The sequence below is a fragment of the Phyllobates terribilis genome, unplaced genomic scaffold (genome assembly GCF_046119375.1).
Source record: "Phyllobates terribilis strain yellow unplaced genomic scaffold, ASM4611937v1 Scaffold_11__3_contigs__length_659146591, whole genome shotgun sequence".
In the NCBI taxonomy this organism is placed as follows: domain Eukaryota; kingdom Metazoa; phylum Chordata; class Amphibia; order Anura; family Dendrobatidae; genus Phyllobates; species Phyllobates terribilis.
This window is the reverse complement of record NW_027362771.1, coordinates 418,906,381-418,924,624: the sequence shown is the minus strand read 5'-3', so window position 1 is coordinate 418,924,624 and position 18,244 is coordinate 418,906,381.

Sequence of the window (18,244 nt, the reverse complement as noted above, 5' to 3'; positions counted from 1 at the left end):
GACGTGATGGTGATGGTGCATGCAGAGGTTGAGGCAGAGGCCGTGGGCAAGCTAAAATTGTGCCACAACAAACACCCACATCTTGTCGCTTGACCTTCCTGTCCCAATTACTAGGGGACCGCAGGACACCACTATTGAACACAGAGCAGTGTCAAAAGGTTATTTGTTGGATAGCAGATAATGCTTCCATTCACTTTGCCACCACCACCCTGTCTTCCACACGGTCAAGTCTCAGTAGCCATGAGTCTGGACCACAGATTCCTCACCCTGATCCTCATTGCTCCCACCATGCCAATTGCCTGGAGACAACTGATACCACACTTGGACACTCAGAAGAGCTGTTCACTTTTCCATTTATAGATTTGTGCCTCTCTCCCTGCCAACTTCAAGCGAGTCAACAGGAGAACGCATATAGCGATGCCCAAATATTTGAGCAGCTACGGTCACACGAAGGCAACGGTGGGAAAGTGCAATTACTGTCGCAAAAGGTGGGTAATGATGAGACACAATTGCCAGAAAGTTAGGAGGAGGACAAGGGAGCGGAAGTAGAAGACGAGGTGGTGGATGATATAGTAACTGACACAACCTGGCAGGGGGACATTCAGAGCGAGGACAGCAGCACACAGGGGAAGGGAGGCATAGCACCACAACAGGCAGGAAGAAGCAGTGTGGTGACCATAGACACAAGGCAGGAAAGCGTTCCCCGTAATGCCAACACAACAGAAGTTTCCTGTACAACTGTTAGGTCTTCTCGAGTCTGGTTGTTTTTTAAAGACACTGCAGATAACCCCAAAAAGGCCATTTGCACCACTTGCCAGACCAGCATCAGCAGGGGTAGCAAAACTAGCAGCCTGACCACCACCAGCATGGTCAGGCACATGGCAGCAAAGCACCCGGCTAAGTGGGCTATACCCCACGGTCCAGAAACAGTGTCTGCGGGTGACACCACTGCTTCTTCCACTGTTGTACGTGCATGCCAATCCCCTGTCCATGGCGCATGCGAAGATGAGTTAATATAGTGGAAGCCGGGAACCAGTCAGACCTTGGGACGGAACACGTCCTCCCGACGCGGGGATTGCGGGCCCCAACATTCTAGAGCTCCTGCACCTCCTCCTCTTCAGCCTCCATCTCCGAAATGACCACATCAGTCACAAGCTGGAAGCACAGCAGCACTGCCTCGGCCAAGCGGCAACAGGCTGTGCTGAATCTAATATGCTTAGGTGACAAACCGCACAATGCTGAAGAGTAGTGGACAGCTCTAAAAGAGCAGGCAGATCTGTGGCTGACACTGCTGACCCTAGAGCTAGGAATGGTTGTGTGTGACAATGGCCAGAACCTGGTGGCGGCTCTGAAGTGAGGCGAGCTCACACACGTACCATGCCTGGCCCATGTTCTTAAGCTCATGGTTCAGCAGTTTCTCAAATCCTACCTAGATCTGCCGGATCTGCTTGTCAGAGTACGCCACGCATGTGCCCATTTTAGAAAGTCAGCTAATGCTTAAGCCGCCCTTGCTGTGCTTCAGCAGCATTTGCAGCTTCCAGCTCACCGACAGGTGTGCGATGTCCCCATGCGTTGGAACTCTACATTGCAGATGTTGGGTAGGATTTGTGAGCAGAAGAGGGCAGTTGTTGACTACCAGCATCAACAAGGCCGTCGGTATTCAGTTCAGACTCCACACATAAGACCTCAGGAGTGGACATGGATGTCAGACATCTGTACCATCCTCCAAAACTTTGAGGACTCCACCAGGATGGTGAGCGGCGATGACTCCATAATTAGCATCACCATCCCGCTTCTCTGTCTTCTGAAATGCTCTCTGCTCACAGTTAAAGAGGATGCATTGCAGGCGGAGCACGATGAGATGGAGTAAGGAACCATACAGGATAATTCCACACAGTCCAGCCTCATCTCATCCCAACGTGGATTGGGTGACAATGAGGAAGAGGAGGAGGAAGAACAAGTGCTAGTTTCCTGCGCTACAGACGGAACTAACTGCACAACTGTCATACCATCTGTTCAGCGTGGATGGCCTGAGGACAGGGAGGAGGAGGAGAACATGGTCAGTCGTCCTCTTGGTGAGAACATGGAAGTCTTGCCTGTTAGCAGTCTGACACATAAGGGCTGAGTTTATGTTACGCTGCCTTTCCCGTGACCCTCGCATTGTCCAAATGTTGAGCCAGTCATTACTTTTTGGTGACACTTCTAGACCCACGCTACAAGGAGAACTTTCTGTCTCTTATTTCCATGCAGGACAGGTCTAATAAAATTTGGCAGTACCAGACGGTCCTTGTTGCGGAATTATTAAAAAAATTCCCATCTGAAACGCTGGTGGCAGAGGTCACAGTTCGTTGGACAACGAAGGAGTACAGGCAAGAGAGACACAAATGCAATCCAGCAGAGGCAGGGGAACACTGTCAAAGTTCTGGGACAGTTTTCTCAGACCCTCCCATCGCACAGGCCCTGAGGCGTGGGGTTCTCTCACAAGGAGGGAAAAGATTTGGAAGATGCTGAGGGAGTACCTTGCCGACCGTACCAACCTCCTCCGTGATTCCTCTGTGCCTTATAATTATTGGGCATCCAAGCTGGACACGTGGCATGAACTGGCTCTCTACGCCTTGGAGGTCCTGGCCTGCCCTGCCGCTAGCGTTTTGTCAGATTTTTAGTACCGCTGGTGGAATTCTAACCGATAGGCACATTCGCCTGTCAACTGAAAATGGTGACAGGCTGACTCTTATAAAAATGAACAAGGGATGGATTAGGCCAGACTTCTCAACACCACCGAATGATAGCAGTGTAACATAAACTCAAATACATTGTCTTTTTTTTGGCAGGTCTTACTCTATTCCCATGCACCTCTGTCTTCACACCCAGACATGGGTATACTCTTCCTAATTTTGTCTATTTCTCAACCTCCACCACCATATCTACCACATCACTATATCTACGTCTCTTGCAAGGGGCATTGGAGTGCCTCCAAATTTTTGGCCGCCGTTGCATTCACTGCATAGGCAAACAGTATGGGAGACCCACTTCCTAATAATGGGAACATTTTTTTTCAGGAGGCCCTCCTCTATGTCTCTTGCAAGGGGCATTGGAGTGCCTCCAAATTTTTGGCAACCGTTGCATTCACTGCATAGGCAAACAGTATGGGAGACCCACTTCCTAATAATGGGAAAAAAAATTCAGGAGGCCCTCCTCTACATCTCTTGCAAGGGGCATTGGAGTGCCTCCAAATTTTTGGCAGCCATTGATGTCACTGCATACTCAAGAACAGTATGGGAGATTCACTCCTTTCTAATGGGAACATGTTGTTACTGTGGCCCACCTCTATGTGTTTTTAAATTGTTATTGGGGTTTTTCCTAAATTTTAGCAGCCGTTGTACTCACTGCATACCCTATAACTGGATAGCAGACCCGCTCCTTTCTAATAGGAACATGTCGTAATCGTTACTGAGGGCCACTTCTATGTGTCCTTATATTGTTATTGGGCTTTTTCCCAAATTTTGGCAGCCATTATACTCACTGCATACCCTATAACTGTTTAGCAGAGCCACTCCTTTCTAATGGGAACATGTCGTTACTGTGGCCCACCTCTATGTGTCTTTAAATTGTTATTGGGGTTTTTCCTAAATTTAGGCAGCCGTTGTACTCACTGCATACCATATAACTGGTTAGCAGACCCTCTCCTTTCTAATAGGAACATGTCGTAATCGTTACTGAGGGCCACTTCTATGTGTCTTTAAATTGTTACTGGGGTTTCTCGTAAATTTTGGCAGCCGTTGTACTCACTGCATACCCTATAATTGGATAGCAGAACCGCTCCTTTCTGGGAACATGTCATTACTGAGGCCCACTTCTATATGTCTTTAAATTGTTAATGGGGTTTTTCCCAAATTTTGGCAGTCGTTGTACTCACTGCATACCCTATAACTGGATAGCAGACCCGATCCTTTCTAATGGGAACATGTCGTTACTGTGGCCCACCTCTATGTGTCTTTAAATTGTTATTGGAGTTTTTCCTGAATTTTGGCAGGCCTTGCAGTCACTGTATGGGCATTACCACTATAGGAGACCCACTCCTTTATTATGGGAACATTTTCTTTACTTAGGCCCTCCTCTATGTCTCTTCAAATTGGCATTGGGGTGCGTCCAAATTTTTGGCAGCCATTGCAGTCACAGCATACGCAACAACAGTATAGGAGACCCACTCTTTAATAATGAAACAACAAAGCCGGCTGTTGGCCCTCTAACAATAGTGAGGACCGACTCCTGGCCCTTTAAGAATAGTAAGGGCCACCTGGTGGCCCTATAAAAATAGGCTTTGTGACTTTCAGAGTCCCTCCTTCATAAATGAAACAGGATGTGTCTGATCATGTCTCACACACCACATGGCCAGATAAGGTAGTAAAATGATAAAATGACATTTACCGGTGAATGTATTTTTCACCGTTGAAAGCAATGCAAAAGTGCAAAAACGCATCAAAAATGCTATGTGTGAACATAGATCAAGGTGTGGAGGAGCATTTTTGGTTTTGGTTATTTATTTTGCCTTATATACAAGTCATTACCCTGGAAAGGATGTTCCTTAACATTTTTCCCAGGAAAATCCATTTTGGTTTCGTTTTTGTATGTTTTATTGTGAGTCCGTGAAAGTGGCGTAATACTCTGACAACATTGTTGACAGCAGTGACCTGGGAGTCAGAGATGCTTCAAGGGTCTTCCCCATGTTATTCCCATGTAATTTGAGCACTGTTCCCATTGATTTGGGCATATTTTAGGCCCTCTACAGACCGCCGGGGGGGAGGGCCCGGAAAAATGCTCGAGTTTCCCATAGACTTATATTGGGCTCGTTGCTCGGATCGCGCACTCAAACATTCCAATTTACTCGACCCGAGCAATGAGTGCCCGAGCATTTTAGTGCTCACTCATCACTAATGCTAAGTACTTGCAAGTCACATTTATGTATGAGATAAGGCCTCATTCCGAAGTCTGTGATTTTTTTTGTACATAAATACATGGATTGTTGTTCATCAGTGTTTTGGATACAATTTTCATCAGTGTTTGGTCAGTTTTTACCATCAGTGATTCATCAGCAATGTTTGTGGCGTGGCGAACACTGCCATTCATCATGAATTATATGAGCTATTTTGCCCCGCCTGTCCCGCCTTAGCTCCACCCATTTTGGCTGGAAAATACCAAGAGTCGCAAAATTTAGAAGCAACCTTGCGACTTTTCAAAGCTTTTACGATAGAATTCTATCGTGAATGCTTTAATGAATTGAGCCCATTGAGTAGCCCAATAGACAATAATGAGTACATGTTCTGTCCATGAAATCCACATAGAGAATATTTACATGAGAAATGGTGAATCTGACCTACGTACTCTCTGCAGTAGCTAAACAAAGGCCTAAAGATAAAGATATTTCAGTAAGGTTATTTCACACAGCATTGTTTGAAAAATTTCACTACAATTTTTCACCCCTTTGCCCCCCAAACCTGTTTTCACCTTCATGACCAGGCCAAATTTTACAATTCTGACCACTGTCACTTTATGTGGTAATAACTTTGGAATGCTTCAATGGATCCCACTGATTTTGAGATTGTTTTTCATGACATATTATACTTTATAATAGTGGTAACATGTATTCGATATGACTTGCGTTTATTTACAAAGAAAATCGGAAATTTGGTGAAAATTTTGAAAATTTCGCAATTTTCAAGCTTTTAGCTTTTATGCCCTTCCTTAAACCAGAGAGTTATGTCACACAAAATAGTTAAAAAATAATATTTCCCAACATGCCTGCTTTACATCAGCACAAATTTTGAAACATATTTTTTTTTTGTCTGGAAGTTAGAAGGGTTAAAAGTTGATCAGCGATTTCTAATTTTTCCAACAAAATTTGCAAAACCTTTTTTTTAGGGACCACATCACATTTGAAGTGACTTTGAGGGGCTTATATGACAGAAAACACCCAAAAGTGACACTATTCTAAAAACTTCACCCCTCAAAGTCCTTAAAACCACATTCAATAAGTTTATTAACCTTTCAGGTGCTTCACAGGAACTGAAGAAATGAGGAAAGAAAAAATTAACATTTTACTTTTTTTCACAAAAATTTAAATTCAGCCCCATTTTTTTTTATTTTCACGAAGGTTGTAGGAGAAAATGGACACCAAAATTTGTTGTGCAATATCTGCTGAGTACCCCATATGTGGGGTAAAACTACTGTTTGGGCGCACGGCAGGGCTCAGATAGGAAGGAGTAGCGTTTGACTTTTTGGCTGGAATCGCGAGCGGATGCCATGTTGCGTTTGGAGAACCCCTGATGTGCTTAACAGTGGAAACCCTCCATAAGTGACCTCATTTTGGAAACTAGTCCCCTCAAGGAATTTACCTAGATGTTTGGTGAGTACCTTGAACCCAGAGGTGCTTCCCAGAATTTTATAATGTAGAGCCGTGAAAATAAAAAAAAAAAAATCACATTTTTTCCACAAAAATATTCTTTTAGCCGAAATTTTTTAGTTTTCACAAGGGTAACATGAGAAAATGGATCCCAAAATTTCTTGTGCAATTTCTCCTGAGTACGTTGATACCCCATATGAGGGGAAAAAACACTGTTTGGGCGCACGGAAGGGCTCAGAATTGAAGGCGCAGCATTTGACTTTTTGAACGCAAAAATTGCTTGAATCGAGAGCAGACGTCATGTTGCGTTGGAGAGCCACTGATGTGCCTAAACAGTGGAAACCCCCCACAAGTGACCCCATTTTGCAACAAGACATGTAGAGGATTTTATCTAGACATGTGTTGAGCACCTTGTACCCACAGGTGCTTCCCAGAATTTTACAATATTAAACTGTGAAAATTAAAAATTTCGATTTTTTTTTTATTTTACAAAAATGTTGTTTTGGCTCCAATTTTTTTTCATTTTCATGAGGACAGCAGGAGAAAATGGACCCCAAAATTTGTTCTGCAATTTCTCGACGATACCCCATATTTGGGGGAAAACTACTGTTTGGGTGCACGGCAGGGCTCAGAAATGAAGTGACGTTTGGGATCGCAGACTTTGATGGAATGGTCTGCAGGCATCATGTCGCATTTGGAGAGCCCCGGATGTGCCTAAATACAAGAAACTCCACACAAGTGACCCTATATTGGAATTGATTTAGTGTTTTCTTGATATGTGAATGTTATAATGGGGTGGCATACGTAAGTTGTGTAGCATGCATCAGGTTGGCATACTTGAGTTTTGTAGAGTGCATCAGGTTGGCATATGTAAGTTGTGTAATTCAGAAATAAATTTAGTAGTCCATGGATGTGTGGAACAGTTTGAAGCATTCTTTCCTATACAGGCCAGGAGCAGGTGTCACATTGCCAAATGGTGTCTTTTCTTATCTCCCTTCTGTAACACACTCAGCACCTTTTTTGTGACCTTCCGTTCTTTGAGGTTTGAGGGACCTCACTGGGGAAATGGTGCCCTGGTACGACACGGGCACCTTGAGTTACGGAAGTACTGGTGCCAGTTCCTTACTAACTCCCAAATATTAGGGCCTTGATCACTACTTCCTGCAACTGAAGGAAGGTCCCGGTCTGGCCTGCAAAACTTGATAGCATGAAAGCGTTAATCATTGTCATCTGTACGATGTGCAGGGTCAGCTTCTTGTACCACAGCTTAGCTTTTCTCATGGCACAGTACGGCTGAAGGATTTGATCAGCGAGATCATCTCCCTCCATGTTCTTGTTGTACCCAAGGGTACAGAATGGTTTGGGGACCTGTGTAGTGGTATCTCATACAGCGGTGGTGGTGCTGCCATCACCATGTATGGTGGTCAAGAAAAGGACATCCCTCTTGTCCTTGTACTTTACCACCAGAATGTTGTTGCTACATTGGGCTCTGCTCTCACCCTTTCTGAGCAGCTGCCCAATCAGCTTCTTAGGGAGGTTATGGATTTTTGCAGACACTACCACATGCTGCGGTAGCTCTGGCAGAGAGGGATTTGAAGAGTGGGATTCTGATATAAAAGTTATCTACGTAGAGGTGATAACCATGATCCAGCAGTGAGTGCACCAAATTCCACACAATTTTCCCACCCACTCCCAGGACAGGCAAGCATTCAGGGGGTTGAATCCTGGTGTCCTTTCCCTCATAAACTCTAAACCTGTGGGTGTAACCTGAGGTACTCTCATACAGTTTGTAGAGTTTAATTCTGTACCTGGCCCTCTTACTGGGCAGGTATTGTCTGAATTGAGCCTCCCCTTGAAATGTATTAGGGACTCATCCACGCAGATGTCCCTTTGGGGAAAGTACACTTCAGCAAACTTGTTGCTGAAGAGATCAATGACTGACCGAACTTTGAAAAGTCGGTCAAAGTTAGGGTTATCTCGGGGAGGACACTGTGCATTATCGTTGTGATGCAAAAAATTTTGTATTGCCTCAAAACGTTTACGGGTCATAACCATGTGGAACACTGGAGTGTGTGATGGACTGGGTGGTGAAACCATTGTGCTGTGATCCAAGGAGAGTCTGGAGGGGCATGACTAGGTGCCTCACCAAGTTAGACCTCAAGTGCGAGGCGGCTGACAATACCGTGATCCGAGGAGAGACGAGGGAGATGGCACCAGGTGCTACACCAGGACTAACCTCGGGTGGACGGCAGCTGACCCCCAAGGGACAGAAGGCAGAAATGGCCAGGAATGGTGGACTTGGCAAGTATTGTCTGGCACGGTTGGTATAGTGACTGGCACGACAGTCACACAGCTAGGCAGGTACTGGCAGGCACTTCTGGTATCCTGGCAGGCGGGTGCAAGTGGGCACGGATGATAGACAGGCAGGCGGGCACAGCTGATATACAGGCAGGCAGGTGCAGACAGGCACGGCTGACATACAGGCAGGCAGGTGGGCACAGCTGATATACAGGACTGGTATACTGGAAAACGAGCACTGGGACCTGAGAACTAGCAAATGTGTTTGGGAAACAAACTAACAACGTTGCACAGGCACCTTCATGCAGGTGGAGGTGCTTTAAATAGTAATTGTCTCCCAGCCATTGGCTGGGGACACTTTAGCCCTAAGCACCGTGCCCGAGGATCTCTGCATACCCTGGACATCAGTAACAGGAAAGGAGGGAGGAAGTGCAGGACCGCGGCAGTGAGTGAGTTGGCGTCTCTGCCAGGGGAGGGAGGCAGAGGGCAGAGACGCCTGCTTGTTATTGTCTGGACGATGCAGCACAGGAGCTGAGAAGGCCTCTGGAGTCCATATCTTAGGATTGGTCCCCTTGCGGGTCAGGTCACAGATAGGAGCACTCCAAGAGGAGAAATGTGGAATAAACTGCCGGTAATAGTTTGTGAATAAGAGAAACCACTGGATAGCTTTCAGACCATCTGGATGAGGCCACTTTAAGACAGCGGATACCTTCTCGGGATCCATTTTCAAGCCAGTCTCGGAGATGATGTACCCCAGAAACTGAAGAGAGGTCTGCTCGAAGATGCACTTTTCATATTTGGCGTACAGATGGTTCTTCATTAATCTCTGCAGGAGACACCAAGTTGTCGTCTAAGTATACTACCACACATGTATAGAGAAGGTCCCGGAAGATGTACTTTAACAGTTCTTGAAATATGGCAGGGGCATTGCAAAGTCTAAAGGGCATTAACCTATACTCATAATGGCCATCTCGGCTATTAAAGGCCGTCTTCCATTCATCTCCTTGACGTATGCGAATCAGGTTGTATGCCCCCCAAAGTTCGAACTTCTTGAAAACTCTGGAACTTTTAAGGCAATTGAACAACTCGGAAATGAGAGGCAGAGGGTATATATTCTTGATTGTAATTTGGTTGAGACCGCTGTAATCGATACAGGGTGGCAGAGAACCGTCTAATTTCTTCACAAAAAGGCTCCAGCCGGGGAGGAAGATTTCTAGATAATGGCACGGGTCTGTGCCTGTGACAGGGGGTAGATTCGACCTCATGGAGAAGTGTCTGGTAGAAGGTCAATAGGACAGTCATGCCTATGAGGTGGTAGAGTCTCAGCCTCCTCTTTATTCAGGACATCTGCAAATGTCCAATATGTAGCAGGCAGGGCAGGTAAATTAGATGGAGAAGCCGGAGGTCGAGCAGGACGAATGGAAAGTAAACATCTCTTGTGGCATGCCTGACCCCAACAGAGTACTTCTCCAGATCTCCAATCCAAGACCGGTTCATGTTTTCGCAGCCATGGCAGACCTAGAAGCAGAGGGTGAGACAGACCTGACAGCACATAGATTAATCTTCTCCGAGTGTAGTTTTCCTACTCAAAGTTCTACAGGCTTGGTCACGAATAGGATAGTTTCGGAAAGGGGTTTTCCATCCACTGAAGAAACCACCAACGGATCAGAAAGATCGAAATCTGATATTGTTCCACAACGGCTCAACGAAACAGATGCTGCCACAAGACACAGACACTGACAGATTCAGCGATAGGGAGGAGAGATTTTCACCCTGGGTGACCTCTCCAACAAACCCTAGGCTCAAGCGTTTCCCAGTTGCTCCGGGCAGGAGTGGATTACATGCTCAGAACTGCCAGAATAAAAGCACTTTCTCTCGGACCGACGGACCTCCCAATGATGCTTGGTCATCCTCACCTGGTCTACCTACATGGACTGAGGAGAGGGAGCCGGAGCTGGGCTTGATGCATGACTGGTCTTTGAAAGGTAGGAGCCAGGCGTATAGGTATTCTCTCACGATTCACCTTCTTGGAACACTCCTGAAACTTGATGTCTATCCGTGTTGCCAGAGACACCAAGTCATCCAGTGAGGTGGATATATCACGACCGGCTAGCTGGTCCTTGATTTGCCCAGACAGGCCTTTCCAGAAGGTAGCTACCAGAACCTCATTATTCCAGGTGAATTCAGACGTCAGGATGTGGAAACGTACAGTGTACTGGCCCACTGTGAGGTTTCCCTGGCGTAGTCTAAGGAGAGAAGATGCTGCTGAGGAGTCTTGCCGGGCTCATCAAAGTCCTTACGGAAGGACTCTAGAAAGGACTGAAGGTAAGACATTAGAGGATCCCTCTCTCCCATAGGGGGTTGAGCCACACCAAAACCTCGCCATAGAGATGGGACATAATGAAGGCCACCTTGGCCCGATCTGAAATGAACTGATAAGTCAAGAGTTTGAAGTGTAGCGTGCACTGATTAATGAACCCCGACATAGAGCAGGGTCACCGCCATAGCGTGGAGGAGCAGACAGACGGGGTCCGAAGCGGGGTACATAGCTGGCAGACTGTTGAGACACATCCGATGTTGTTGCAGCTTGGGTAGATGCGGATGCGGCCGGAGTTGACAGCGTGCCTACACTGTGTGCCGAATTATTAGGCAAGTTGTATTTTAGAGGATTATTTTTATTATTGATCAACAACTATGTTCTCAATCAACCCAAAAGACTCATAAATATCCAAGCTTAATATTTTTGGAAGTTGGAGTGTTTTTTTTTAAGATTTGGTTATCTTAGGAGGATATCTGTTTGTGCAGGTAACTATTACTGTCCTGAATTATTAGGCAACTTAATAAAAAACAAATATAATCCCATCTCACTTGTTTATTTTCACCAGGTAAACCAATATCAGTGCACAAAATTTAGAAATAAACATTTCTGACATGCAAAAACAAAAACCAAAATAATTAGTGATCAATATAGCCACCTTTCTTTATGATGACACTCAACAGCCTTCCATCCATAGATTCTGTCCGTTGCGTGATCTGTTTTCGATCAACATTGCGTGCAGCAGCCACCACAGCCTCCCAGACACTGTTCCGAGAGGTGTACTGTTTTCCCTCCCTGTAGATCTCACATTTTATGATGGACCATAGGTTCTCTATGGGGTTCAGATCAGGTGAACAAGGGACCCATGTCATTATTTTTTCTTCTTTTAGACCTTTACTGGCCAGCCACGCTGTGGAGTAGTTGGATGCATGGGATGGCGCATTGTCCTGCATGAAAATCATGTTTTTCTTGAACGATACTGACTTCTTCCTGTATCACTGCTAGAAGAAGTTGTCTTCCAGAAACTGGCAGTAGGTCTGGGAGTTGAGCTTCACTCCATCCTCAACCAGAAAAGGTCCCGCAAGTTCATCTTTCATAATACCAGCTCATACCAGTACCCCACCTCCACCTTGCTGGCTTCTGAGTCGGAGTGGAGCTCTCTGCCCTTTACTGATCCAGCCTCTGGCCTATCATGAGTCACTCTCATTTCATAAAACCTTTGAAAAATCAGTCTTAAGATATTTCTTGAACCATTCTTGAAGTTTAATCTTATGTTTTTTGTTCAAAGGTGGTCGTTTTTCAGCCTTCCTTACCTTGGCCATGTCCCTGAGTATTGCACACCTTGTGCTTTTTGATACTCCAGTAATGTTGCAGCTCTGAAATATGGCAAAACTGGTGGCGAATGGCATCTTGGCAGCTTCACGCTTGATTTTCCTCAATTCATGGGCAGTTTTTTGTGCCTTTTTTGGCCAACACGCTTCTTGCGACCTTGTTGGCTATTTTCCATGAAACGCTTGATTGTTCGGTGATCACGCTTCAAAAGTTTGGAAATGTCAAGACTGCTGCATCCCTCTGCAAGACATCTCATAATTTTGGACTTTTCTGAGCCCGTCAAAACTCTCTTCTGACCCATTTTTCCAAAGGAAAGGAAGTTGCCTAATAATTAAGCACACCTTATATAGGGTGTTGATGTCGTTAGTCAACACCCCTCCTCATTACAGAGATGCACATCACCAGATTTACTTAATTGGTAGTTGGCTCTCAAGCCTATGCAGCTTGGAGTAGGACAACATGTATAAAAAGTATCATGTGATCAAAATACTCATTTGCCTAATAATTCTGAACACAGTGTAGATGGGTGTTTACTGTCCACAGGAAGGATAGGATTTTGTCCTGTTGGTCTTTCTGGAGGGAGACCTTCTGGTACAAGTCAGAGATGGAGGAAGCCTGAGAGCCAGCGGATTCCATGGCTTGGGCAAACTATAATGGACTGGATGGTGGAACCACTGTTTCGTGATCCGATGAGAGCCTGGAGGGGCGTGGATTCAGAAGAAATCGAATATATAGAGGACTAAGGTCTCCTGGTTTTGACTTACAAATACTGAGGTAAGATACTGACCAAATACTCAGCGTGTGCACATGACCTAACACTTTTTGCTGCTGGATGTACAGTACTTCGGGCTTTGACTAAGTACACTACATAAAACAATTCTGTGGTGTTTTTCTACCCCTTATCGTTAGATTCCAGCAAAGGTGCATCATGTGAGAGTTACCCCCAGGTCACATAGATACACCCTGCTATGCCTCCTTCACATGTCAGTGTCTCCCGTACGTGTGGTGACAGTTTCCACATGTACCAGAGACACTGACACACATGTAGACCCATTCAAATAAATGGGTCTGCGCACATGTCAGTGTGTTTCTATAAAACTGTGTGCCGTGGGCAAAACACGTTGACATATTTGTTTTTTATCAGCAGCACGGGCTGCGAAACATCCCGCACACATGCACACTAATGACACATGGATAACATCCGTGTGTCATCATTGTGACACGTATCGGCACTTGGGAAGCAGCGGTACATTTCGCACTATTTCCCGGCGCCTGAAGGAACCTCTCATCATTGCTGCCTGATCTCCTAGCGATCAGAGAGAGCAGGCGACAATGATGAGAGTTGTATTCAGCACCCGCTGTGTACATCGTGTGTAAAATAAAGAATTAAATTAAAAAAAGCTGCGTAGGCTCCCACCAATTTTTCATAACCAGCAGAGAGAAAGCCGCCCACTGGGGGCTGATATTACTAGCCAGGGAAAGGGGCTATTAGCTCTAAATATTTCCAGGCTATTAATAATAGCTCACAGCGGTTTGGTTAACCTTTACTGCTTATTTTACAGGGGGACAGGTGAGGAATATGGTTGATTTTTATTTTTATCCTAATAAATAGGAAAGATAGGGTGGGAAGTGTTTATTTCAATAAAGGAGTCTGTGTTATTATTTCAATTATAGGACTTTATTCGGGGTGTTTTTTCTTACAATATGACTCTCCATTACTAACCCTTGGGCTTGATGTCAGTGGCCATAAAACAGCTGACATCAACCCCAACCCTATTACCCCACTTGCCAATGCACCAGGGCAAGTGGGAAGAGCGAGGCTAAGAGCCAGAATTGGCGCATCTTATTGATGCGCTATTTCTGGGGTCATTGAAGACTGATGTTATTAGACTGAGAGGGGGGCCAACATCCATGGTCCATTCTCTGGCTATTAATATCAGCCCACAGCAGCCTGTTTTAGCTTTTGCTGGTTACAATTTAAAATAACCAGTAAAGGCTAACCAAATAGCTGTGAACTGTTATTAATAGCCTGGGAACATTTAGGGATAATGGCCCCTTTTCCTGGCTAGTAATATCAGCCCCCAGAGGACGGCTTTCCCTCTGCTGGTTATGAAAAATCGGAGGGAGCCCACGCATTTTTTTAACTCTTTATTTTACACACAATGTACACAGTGGGTGCTGAGTGCAACACCCATCATAATCGCCTGCTCTCGCTGATCGCAGGGAGAGCAGGCGACAATGATGTGAGCTGCCTTCAGCACCCGGCACTTGGGGAACATCGCAAACTGTACCACTGTTTCCCAGGCGCCAGTACGTGTTATACTGATGCGGCAGAAGGATGGCACACGCATGCCACACGTATCACACACATGGACACAGATATCTCTAGTATTGGTTTTTCCAGTAAAGGAAATATCAGGACGTGTGAAAGAGTCCTTACTGTACAACTTTATTTAAACAGCTAGCAGCTATTTATATATTGCTGCAACAGACATTTTACAGACGCAACTAGATCTATGACAGCCTAATATTTCCATCACAGAATGATCATAGCACCCTGGAAGTTATTTCTACAAGGAATTTAACCAAAAGTTTTTAAAAACTGAGATATAAATTAGAGATTTGTGGCAAAAAGGGCTACCAACCAGTGGAGATTTTTCAGGCAATGACCAAGCACCCAGTGCCCTAAAATCTTACGTCTATAATCCCACCTTAACATAATGCACTCTATTTGTACTCCTATACACCATTAGTTATATTAGTCAACATTAGATGTCATATTGTCACTTTTGACATTTAAACAGTACACAGCAGGGGCACATTTATAAGATTATTTCAGCGCAGGTACATTTTATTCCAAGATCTAGGAGTTAAAATGTAGCTGTTTGTGCGACAACCCCTTTAATTGTGCAGGTCATACACTTTAAAGCAAATTATGACTTTAAACATTTGATGCAGCTAGTTATTTGTACAAGTGCTTGGTATCATAAAATCAACCATTCAGTGATCCCAGAAGTTAAGTCTCAGTAGTAAAGGAACTTTTCATCATGTTGTCACGCCTCTCATCGATGAGAAAGGATGTGATATTTGACTAAGAATGAGTAGTTGTACATTGCCCTTGTGCTTTCACCATCTGACAAATTCATGATATACAGGTGCTTCTCACAAAATTAGAATATCATCAAAAAGTTAATTTATTTCAGTTCTTCAATACAAAAAGTGAAACTCATATATTATATAGAGTCATTACAAACAGATTGATCTATTTCAGGTGTTTATTTCTGTTAATGTTGATGATTATGGCTTACAGCCAATAAAAACACAAAAGTCATTATCTTAATAAATTAGAATAACAAAAAACAGCTGCAAAGGCTTCCTACATGTTTAAAAAGGTCCCTTAGTCTGTTTCAGTAGGCTCCACAATCATGGGGAAGACTGCTGACTTGACAGATGTCCAGAAGGCAGTCATTGACACACTCCACAAGGAGGGTAAGCCACAAAAGGTCATTGCTAAAAAAGCTGGCTATTCACAGAGTGCTGTATCCAAGCATATTGATGGGAAGTTGAGTGGAAGGAAAAAGTGTGGTAGAAAAAGGTGCACAAGCAAGCAGGATAACCGCAGCCTTGAAAGGATTGTTAAGAAAAGGCCATTCAAAAATTTGGGGGAGATTCACAAGGACTGCTGCTGGTTTTTTTTTTTGCCGTTTCGCATGTGCTAAAATTGATAAGACAGCTATAACTTTTTTATTTTTCAGCTGATGAAGCTGTATGGTGGCTTGTTTTTTGCAGAACAAGATGAAGTTTTCAGCGGTACCATTTTTATTTACAATCGTCTTTTTGGTCACATTTTATTCCACTTTTTGTTTGGTGATATGATAAAGCATAGTTTTTTGCCTCTTTTTTTTTTTTTATTGTGTTCACTAAAGGGGTTAACTAGTGGGACAGTTTATAGGTCGGATCGTTCCGGACGTGGCGATACCGAATATGCGTACTTTTAGGTTAAAAAGCGCGCTGAGCGTTTTTGATGCGTTTTCGCGGTGTTTTTTCCATGAGGAAATGTACCAAAAACGCTAGGTAATCTGTCTGCCAGCTAATGCAATGGCAGTCCTGATGTGATGTGCACATGATGCATAATTTTCCGCTCAGGATTGTCATTGCATAAAGATATGCAGCATGTCCATTCTTTGTAGAGTTTCTACAGCGCAAAAACGCTCAAAGAATGGTACCAGGGCTGAGGAAGAAGACTACTTCTCCCATCATGCGACCGCCGCTCCTGCTGATAAGAGCAAGAGCGGCGCTGCTGAGGGGAGAAGTAGTCTCCTCAGCCGAGCCGAAGCTATCCACGGTGAAAAAAAAAAAAAGTAAAAATCAGTTTAAAATAAAAAAACACCTTTTATCCTCACCTATCCGACGTCCCGCCATCCTCCTGATGTCCCCTGGTGACGCGATCATCCCGGCGACCAGCGGTACACTGACGGAAGCGCGTTCGATCCTGGCAGTGTACATCGCTGTGCTGCTGGCTGAGGTCACGCGAGTTCATCAGCTGAAGATCAGCTGACGAGCTCCGGGACCTCACTTTATGGCACCGGTGCTGTGTGGGAATATTTTCACGAATGTTCCCACACAGTACTGATGCAGTATAAGGTCACCAGAGCTGATCTTCAGCTGATGAACTCATCTGACGACAGCCTGCAGCAGAGCAATGTATACTGCCAGGCGTGATTTTACAGTGTACAGTGCTGTCTGCTACAGGAGTCACATCCGTGACAATCTGGATTATGTATGACGGCGGACAGGTGAGGGATATGGTTGTTGTTTTTTTCAGGAGATGAGGGCGTCGGGGATTGTGAGACCAATAAAAAATTATTAAAACCGTGTGTCATTTTATTTCAATAAAATACTTTATTCTGGCCATGTCTTTATTGAAAAAGCATTGAAAACTTAACTACAGGGTTAGTAATGGGGGCATCTTATAGATACCTCTCCAATCCTAACCGGGGCTTCAGGTCAGTCGCCAATACAAGGCTGACATGAATCCCAGCCCCATTAACCCACTCGCCACCGCTACACAACAGTGGGATAATGGTGCAGGGGTTGAGGGTAAGAGCCAGATTTGGCGCATCTTATGGATGCGCCATTTCTGGGACTGCTAAGGGGTGATATTATTAGCCGTGGAGGGGCCTAGTATCCATGGCCCCTTCCCTGGCTATTAATATCAGCCCGCAGCTGTCTGTTTAGCCTTTTCTGGTAAGATTTTATAGGGGGACCCTATGTCAATTTTTTTCTGGGGTCTCCCAGTAATTTAGCCAGTAAAGGCTAAGCAAACAGCTGTGAGCTCTTATTACTAGCCAGGGATTATTTTTGGCTAATGGCCCCTTCCCCGGATACTAATATCATCCCCTAGCGGTTGCCATTCCCTCCGCTGGTTCTAAAAATGACGCCCCCGCCATTTTTTTTTTTTTAGGCTGTGTGCCCATGATCCGGACGCAGCAGCGCTTTGGACGCAGCATATTTTTGCTGCGTCCAAAATGCTGCGTTCTATTGAATGCAGGTAAAGCCACATGTGTTCACTTAATCATGTGTATTTACCGCATTCAATACATTCTAGTGGCCAAATTTATGTTGCGGAGACACCCAGCTTCAAACCTGCAGTGGCTCCTGACAGTGGCCACGTACCCAAACTCACCCGCAGCATGTCAATTTCTGTAGCAGACACACTAGTCTCCGCTGCAGATTTTGACAGATTGAAATGTCATTATAAGCGGTGGATCCACATGTATTGACAACAAAAGTGCGGCATCAGAACACAGCGTTTTGGATGCAGCGAAAATACGCTGCGTCCAAACCGCTGCTTGTTGCTGTTCGTGAGGACGTAGGGGCTAATGAAACAGCTGTGA